Here is an 8,936-nt window from a genome sequence, read left to right on the forward strand (position 1 = left end):
AGCCAACCGCGAATGGGGTGACTGCCTCACATAGGGAACAAATTCACCCCGGGCGATGGTCCAACACGTTACATCCCCGGATCGTAAACCGTAAATATTCCCGATTGGATCGAGCGCATCCCATTTTTCACGTCTCGTCCTCCTCCCGTTCCATCGCATCGGAGGTGGCCGGGTTCCATGCCCGTCGGCGGGCGGCCACGGTGGCCAAGACGGGAGTTCAAACCAAAAGCAGAGACGGATTTTGATTTGTGTTCCTGCAGGAATGCAGACGTTTTATGCCCTTTGTCCACAACCCACTGCCAAGATTTTACCTCACGCTGCAGACATGTGAGGTCTGAAAAAAAAAAAAAAAAAAAACACCCGTAACCCCCACCCTCCCGGGTGAAACCATGTGTTCTCTGTGCATGTAGTGTATATTTGCGCATGTGGCCGTCGGTGTGGAGGCCTCGGGGTTTGTTTGGGCCACAAGACCCGTTGCCTCTCGGGGCATGGGGAGTGATCGCGCCGACACGTGTTGACCTGTTTTAAGTTCTCGGCGGTAACATTCAAATGGTAATAGCTTGTCTCGTATTTTCAAAATGTGCTGCGTTGTTGTGTGTACTGGCGGCGTTCTCGTCTCCATTTGCATCCTCGCATCCTCGTTTGTCTTGTGGATTCTCTCTGGAGTATTCAGTGGACAGCAAAAGTTTTCTGTCTTTCTTTCTTTCTTTCTTTCTTTCTTTCTTTCTTTCTTTCTTTCTTTCTTTCTTGCTTTCTTTCTTTTTGCTTTCTTTCTTTCTCTCTCTCTTTCTTTCTTTCTTTCTCTCTGTCTTTCTCACTCTTTCACTCTTTCTTTTTCTTTCTCTCTTTTTCTTTCTTTTGCTCTTTCGTTCTCTCTTTCTCTTTCTTTCCTCAATCATTATCTTTTCAAAGTCTCTTCTCTGTCTTTCGTGTCCTAAATATTCTTCAGTTTTTTTCCTTGCTTTCATTTTCTCTCTTTATTTTTTAATTCATCTGCTCTGTCTTTATTTTGTATTCGTTTTTTACGTTCTGTTTTTTTGTTTTCATTTTTTTTCTGAGCTTGTTTATCCACTTTCGCTTCGTTTCTTTCATTTTCTAGCTTAATTTCTTCTGCTGCTCTTAATTTATTTTAATCCGTCTTCTCTTTCTTTCATTTATGTCACTGATATTGCTTTCATTTTTTTCATTTTTCTTGCGGTCTTTTTTGCTTTCTCACTTTTTTCTTGTTTTGTTTCATTTTTGCTTTCATTTTTCTTAAATTTCTTTATATATAGATACTACAGGTGAGCTTTCTCAGACCGCCATGTCGTTGACTTGATATGTGAACAGGAAAATGACGTACGTGTCACTCACTGATTTGTTTGCGAAATTTTTGACAGTTTAAATATCTAGCCTGGTATCCACAGCAATGAAAGCCTGTCACATTGCCTCGCGACTATCCCGTTTTTTCCAGGCCAGGAACTGGTAAACATAGATTGTTGAAGTTAGAGCGACATTTATTCCCGGAGAAGTTCCGTCCCGAGTGCAGCTCGGCACTCAACGCATTTTCAAATGTATGTACCGACTTACAGCCTGTCTGGTAATTGTTGCGGCCTGTCATGTTTAATACCCGAGCAAGACAAAAGTTCATGGTAGATTTTTTGGCATTTGCATGCGTGCGCGCTACCAGAAAGAATTTAGCATTGTGTTTATTTGATCTGAGATGCGTCTACTTCCCAGCGGTGGTGCAATGGTGGCTGCGGTGGGATTTTGGAGTGGGTGTTTGCTCCCTTTCAACAGTCTCTCCACATGGCCTCCTGTCTCCTTTGTCTTTTTATAGCCTCCTTCTGGGAGAAGCTGCACTCTCCCCGAACGCAACGCAAGCCAAAAACACCTCTCAGTTCCTTCGCCAGGGCCCGTTACCCAGGGAATAGCGCTATCCCTCCCTTACTCCACGCCTTCTATCATCTATCCCACCACCCCCACCCCCCCTCGGCCCAGGCTGGACACAGAATTTGTGTGTGTTTTTGGAACGCACGTTTGGTTCCGTGAATCATAATGTTGCGCTCGAAACTCAAGCGTGGGCTTTTCGGTTATTCCTGTCACCTTTCTGTCATCTTCGTTTCATCATCTTCCCCCTGCACTTGGAAAACGGCGTGGATGCTTCTTTGCGCTATGAAATCATTCGGACAAGTTTATTGAAAAAATATGCTGACCGGTCCTCGCTTCTCAGTATCGTTCTGCAAAATGGCTGCGTTTTTCTACTCTCTCCAAGTCCGTGTGTAAAATAGCACCAGAACGTTCAGGTCGTCCAGTTCAGGGTTAGCTTTTCAAATCCCGCTCCAAATTTTGAGAAATTTTGAGAAAATTTTGAGAAATTTTTGAGAATTTTTTTTTTTTGTTCAAATTTTGGACCATATAAAACCATTATAGTTACAATGTTTAAGATGCATTTTATTAGACCTCATGACATAGATTTTCCTGCGATTTTTGCAACATTCCGTTGAGCGGGAGTCAAACTATGTCAGCAAACAGAAAGTTCTTTGTTGACTTGTTTGTCACCTCAAGACACTAGTTGGCGGTAGAGACCAGTTAAAGTGAGTATTAATACATTTAACCTACGTATGTATGAATAGAATTGATACCACTGAACAATTTGAGTGGTTGAACCAACTAACACAATAACAGGAGCCTATCAGGTCATGCCAACCACAATGAAAGCCAATCAGTGTCCTCCCTATGACGTGATTAACCTTTGTTTTGCCACCCCTGACACATCAAGCACAACAAGCTTGACGCGTAGAATTAATCCGATCGGCAGCAAGTTAGAAAATAATCAGATTAAAGATTTAAAAAGAAAAAGCGTCGATCGCAATTATTGTGTTAATCTGACACCTACTTGATAGTCATAATACTGAGGCAAAATTCCGGGTGGTGTCTTTAGGATTTTCACAGGTCGATCTAGAACATATCTGCCATGATAAATTGGGCCTGGCTATACTTTTACTTCTTCCTTTCAGTACTTTCATTCCGCATGGGCCAACCTAGCGCATCATACGCACAGTGCCACAGCAAGGACATGCTCGTTTATCTTCTGGGCCGTTGTGGCATACGGAGAAGGGGGAGGATGGGGCGTCGGAGGCGAGGCCTGGCATCGCACAGATGTCCACTAAGTGCTGATGGAGGAAGTGAGCAATGGCCGCGCTCCTTTAGCCGTGCTGATGCAGCCGGATGCCGCTGTGCCCCGCCACCGTTATTTGCCGAGGAGGGGCAAAGCGAGCAGCGTGAGTTAGCATATGTTTGCATTTGCTGTCCCTCCACAAGCGTAATGAGTGTGTTGGAAGACGGACAAGGGGGGGTAGGGAGGGGGGGGGGGGGCAATGTGAGAGACAGCAAAGAGGCTTCAAAGTCATCAATCCTCACGGGGGCCACCACGTCAATGGGAACTCGGTCCGGCGAAAGACTTCGATAATGACATCACCCTGGCATCCGAGGGCGGAGAGTCGGGCCCGGCGCTTTGAAGTCCCCCCCTTGACGAGGGGCTTTGCGGCTGCCTGATACCGGCGACGCCGCTCTTCGCAAGGATCGGTCACACAAGCCACTCTGGTGGCTTATCAGATTTACGGAGGCTTAACGGGAGATGTTCAAGGGTGTGTTTGTGTGCTTGTGCGGAGGGAGAAACGGGTGACTAGGGAAAGGGTCATCCCTATAACAATCCCACCTGTCCCACCAATTTCGCACCGTAGTTGGGTTCTTAAAGAAGCCCGCTCCTGGAAAACGTCTTCAAGACAAAGGCGCTAAAATCTTACTCCATCTCTTGCATTGTATTCCTCTGAACTCCAATGATCACAATCTCTACATATACACACTGTATTTTAATGTTTGTATTTTCCCACTAAGCATAGAGAACTTATGCAATTGATGTGAACTACTTCTGTCACAGTACAATTGGCAAGGAAATACTTCTTTTTTTCTTTGTATATTCATTAGGATGGCAGGACTACCCCATAAAACTGGCTTAAAAATTAGGTGATGTATAAAGACACTTTGGAGCTGTTAAATTGAAGACTTTCACTCGTTCATATTTTTTTCATTTCTCACAGTTTCTTAACATGGATTTCCTACATAATTGAGCCAATAAATCGTTTAGATTTCAACATGTTCCAAAAATTAACGGCATGAGGACTCATTTTTCTCCCACATTCCACATTTTTCACACAAATATTCCCCATTCACGCGCAATGATTGTCATTCATTCCGATTACATATTCAACATTTATATTATTTCCATTCAAAATTTAAATGGTTCTGCTCATACAATTTATCTTGGCATTGATTGACTGCACATTGGTGAAAAATTTTACATTTTCACCAATATAATACTCATAAATATACCTTTCTATTCCCAATGAGAGTTTCAACAGAACAGATTTACAGATTTGTTACAATTTACAGATTTGTTAAAATGTTCACATGTTTTGATTAATACAAGCCGCAGGGCTCAAATCACGAGAAAAAAGTTGCGGCTTTTAGTCCAAAAAATACAGTATATTTTTGACATTTGATGTTAGGGATAGAACAGGATGAGACACAAATCCCACGAGACGAGATGTCTCACTTTTTGACTCCATGAGAAAGAGAGACAGTTTTGTCAAAATTAGTAACATGAATGCCACCATAAACCATTTTTTTTTACCACTTTAAATTATTAGCGACCTTGTTTAGGTCCAGTAGAAAAATAAGTCTTGTACCCACAGCTATGAGATTGTTGTCCCTCCCTAACTAGGACGTTTACTTCTGCCAGTGAAAAGACACCAGTCGGGACTTTTTGTCCAGCAAAGCACTTCTACCCGCCAATATTTTATCAATAAATAAAGCCGTTGTGGTCCTTGTCACGAGGGGGAATTACACTTGACAGATCCGTCTTCTTCCCGCCCCTGCAGACCGACCGACTATAATGTCTTTTTATTTCATAGGCAACAAGGTCAAAAATGTCGTTTTGCCCAATGAAAGCGTCTTGGCTGGATCCAATTGGTACGTTGACCACAAGCTAATAGGATGTGGAAATGTTACCTTGAAAATGTCTGCTCTTGGAGAAGAAAGCGCACACCGCAATCTTGTCTTGTCAGATTTCTACGGCTAAGGTTTCCGACACACACTTCAAACTCCCCTCTAATGAGTGGAAAATCATTACCAGCTCCTGCACGACATTTTTTTGCCCGTGTGTGCATGCCTGCCTTAGGTTTCACCGGCGTGTCTTTCTTCCAAATGTTAGCAAATCTTTTTCACCTTCCAGCACAAACAAACACTCAAGTATCGCCTATTGCAGCGGGTATCAAAGGCAGCATTTGTTTGCAATAAAACGCTGGCTTGAAATGACTCCAGCGCAGATTTTTGTGCTTCGGTGCTTGGCCAACATTTTTTCCTGCCACAGAAAGGTGGGGGAGAGGTACAACTGAGTGAAAGTGTAAAAAAAAAGAAGATCAAGGATTGTTCTACTTTCTCTACGTTCGCATTTCTAAAGAGGGCTAATTAAATGCTACCATGCTAACGGTTGATATGCTAACATTTAGCTGCTGGTAAATATGTTTCGTAATTGGGTCCTATTTTCATGTGAATTTGTTGGGAGTGAGCGATTCTTTAAAAAGAATGAATCTTTTGAGCGAATGTATCACTTCCTGAAGTGATTCCTTGAACGTGTGTAACTTCCTGTTCGCAAATGAATGACAGTGACACGTCATTTCCTGTTTACAAATCGAACTCAACGTACTGCCGTAATCCAGTTCGGTAGTGAACGTGAGTGAGTGATTTGGCAATGATTTGTTTTAAGTGAACTAATTTTAATGATTTACTACACTTTATTGAACTGTCGTGAAAAGTTGGTTGATTTATCTTAACCCTTGTGCACACACATAGTTTGACGGAATGTTGCAAAAATCGCAGGAAAATCTATGTAATCTGATTAAAATGCATCTCAAAAAAATGTAATTACAATGGTTTTATATGATCCAAAACTTGGACATTGATTATTTTTGTACGCTAAATCTCACATGTCCAGCTGCAATCACATAGAAATGTCAGAATGGTTGCATTTTGAAATGTTTGAATCATCTCCTGGAAATTTCAGCTTTCCTAGTGTTTCTTCCTATTGATTTTTTTATGATATCAGAAAAATCTAAGGAATTTCCATAATTTGTAACATATTGCCACAAGGGTTGAATGAACTGATTCTAATGATTAATTATCTTGAGCAAGATAGCATGCTGAATATTCTCACCCATCATTCAGCATGATTTTGATTGCATCTTCACAAAGGCTTTGTTCTTGCTCCTGTCATCTCCTCAGAGTTCCCCGCCTCCTTTTTAAGAGCGTATCGAATTTGTTACGAGCTTTCAGACTCTGTAACATATATGGACAATCGATAGGCACATTATAAGGCTGTGACACACTCAACCCCCTCTTCTCCGTCGGTTCTGTGACAATGGCTCTCGTCTATTCTCACGAGAACCGGCGGAGAGGCAACGAGAGATCGTTATCTCTGGAGTGGAGTGATCACTTATCATCGCTGTCCTCTGAATCTCGGGCCATTGAAAACATGCAATTTTGCAATGTAAGTTTATCATTTTACAGGGCCATCTTTTATGCAAAAATCAATGTTTTCGAGTTTTTAGCTATGTTTAAGTGCTAGTTACTCACTCAAAACCACACCCAAACTGGTAATTTCCTTCACTGACCCATCTCTGCGCATTCCTGTTTGTTACTGCTCTCTCAGCACCAGCCCCGCTCCATCAAAGTGACTGGGTCCTCACTTTGTTACATCACTAATTGAGGACCGCCCTTATACCAATTATACATAAACAGACTAAAAACATGCCCACATTGACACATTTCTAAAATAAACATTTTTAAAATATACGTTTTCCTAATATAGTAATGCACTAACCCGTTTTGTGGAGTAGTTCTTTATTTGTTTTTTACATGAATTCCCTTTCAAAACAAGCAAATATATATATATATATATATATATATATATATATATGTAATTCTTTGGTACGTCACTGAAATGTCATAGTCCAACCAAAATACAGCACCCCTTGCTTAAAAAATGGTTTGTTCCTCCCAATGATGGTGAACACCTCCAAAATCCTCATTCTGAAAATCAGACTTGAGAGCCATTTTCAATGTTTATTTTTTTTTTTCGCTCTAAAACGTTATTGACATTTAAACGGCCATTTGGAGTCCCAATGATCTCGGACGAGCGTGGGTCTCCATTCCATTTAGGGTCTAAAAATGCGAAAAAGTGATTCCCAGGTGGTGCTTGCGAGCGAGGGGGGAGGAATAGTTCACGGCGGATAAAAAATGAGCAGCGGGGTTTGTCCGGGTTCAAGATGCGCTGTGTCTGTTGGCAGCCCGTTGGGCCAACATTGTTTGACGTTCTAGTCGGCGTGCCTTTTTGTGAGCATTTGAGGGCTTTATGGCTCGCTGTGACTCTGCCGCCAATCGCTTCCAGATGCCGCCGGTGTGGGAACCGGCGAGCGAAGCGAGAGGAGGGGGAAGAAGAAGCACAACCAGGTGTGACCCATTGCAATCTGGGATGTTCTCCACGGATATTCGGCCCATTACGCACGTGTGCGCCCAAGCAATAATGGGCCGCAACGTGTTTGCAGTCTGACACCAGGCGGCCGGGACAAAACATTTGGTGACTTTATTTAGTTTTTAGGCCCGTGCAGACACGCGCTGCCAAGGCACGAATTTCATAGCTGGGGGTGCGTCGTTCGGCGCATTAGCCGCTAGCGTGGGCCAGACCAACATATGGCAGCACTCTGAGCCTTCGGTCTCGGCGTTTGGACCCCGATCGCAACCTGCCAGTCTCACGATGGCCCAAGTCTGGAGGGGGGGTTGTAAGCGAGAGCGTTTCAAGTCCCAAAGCGCCAATGATAAATGTCTATGTGTCTCCCCGTAATTACCTTCAATCTGGTGTCTTACCCCCTCCATCCTTTATTTTTCAAGGAGCCACAGAGGAAGCAGTTGAGCATAACTGTTATAGAAAAAACATGGAAACGATAACGCGCTTCCTGCTGGCTATTTGGAGGAAAACCCGAGTCATGGTTTCTTTTTCAGGGAAACACTAACTATACCTGTTTTAGGAGGTTTATATTATACAAAGATAACAAAAGGCCCCAAATTACCAATGCCATGGCCTATTGAATTTTTATTTGGTCAGGCATTTGGTCAAAAGTTCATAAACGGTCTAAACAAAAAGAGAAGGATCCAGATGGGACACGCGGTGAGCTACAAAGTTGCATTTCTCTTTTTCCCCTTTTTTTTTTTTTTTTTAATTTAAAGTCAGCTGAGCTAGCTCGCCCTTGACATAAGTGTGGACAAGTTCCAGAAACATTAGATGGTAAACTTAATATGTATTTAACGGGAAAGGATTTGTTTCTCTCAAATTTCTGAATGTGTATTTTCTGGCTGAAAATAACACCACCATGTGGTAGAAGACACAAAAAACCCACTTGTTAATGTATTTTATTGTTCCTAAAGTCTATTTAAAAATGTATAGTTATTTTGATAAACTGTAAAATCCCACTTGCGAAATTATTCATACTTTTTCCTCAGTACTATGGGTCCTGTAGAATGAAATAATTTGCATATTGTAAATGTCATTTACTCATCACTCATTCAACAAAATCCATCTAGTAAGTAGAGTAATTACATCTGATTTTCTTTTGAACTAATGGTCCCATGACACATTTAATGACATGGTTTAATAATATTGATGTGTTAAATACTGTGTGGAAATTTCCGATCTATTATAATAAATAAACGCATGTGGTAGATGTTCAGCACAAGACAGATCTGGATAAGGATTTGAGTTTAAAGTGTCAAAAAATATATCAAATTTGTATTGCCGAATTTTAACATCTGACAAAAATAAAGCCGCTCCATCTTTATTC

This window comes from Hippichthys cyanospilos, chromosome 7 (genome assembly GCF_059441005.1).
Source record: "Hippichthys cyanospilos isolate Australia breed blue-spotted pipefish chromosome 7, RoL_Hcya_1.0, whole genome shotgun sequence".
NCBI lineage: Eukaryota > Metazoa > Chordata > Actinopteri > Syngnathiformes > Syngnathidae > Hippichthys > Hippichthys cyanospilos.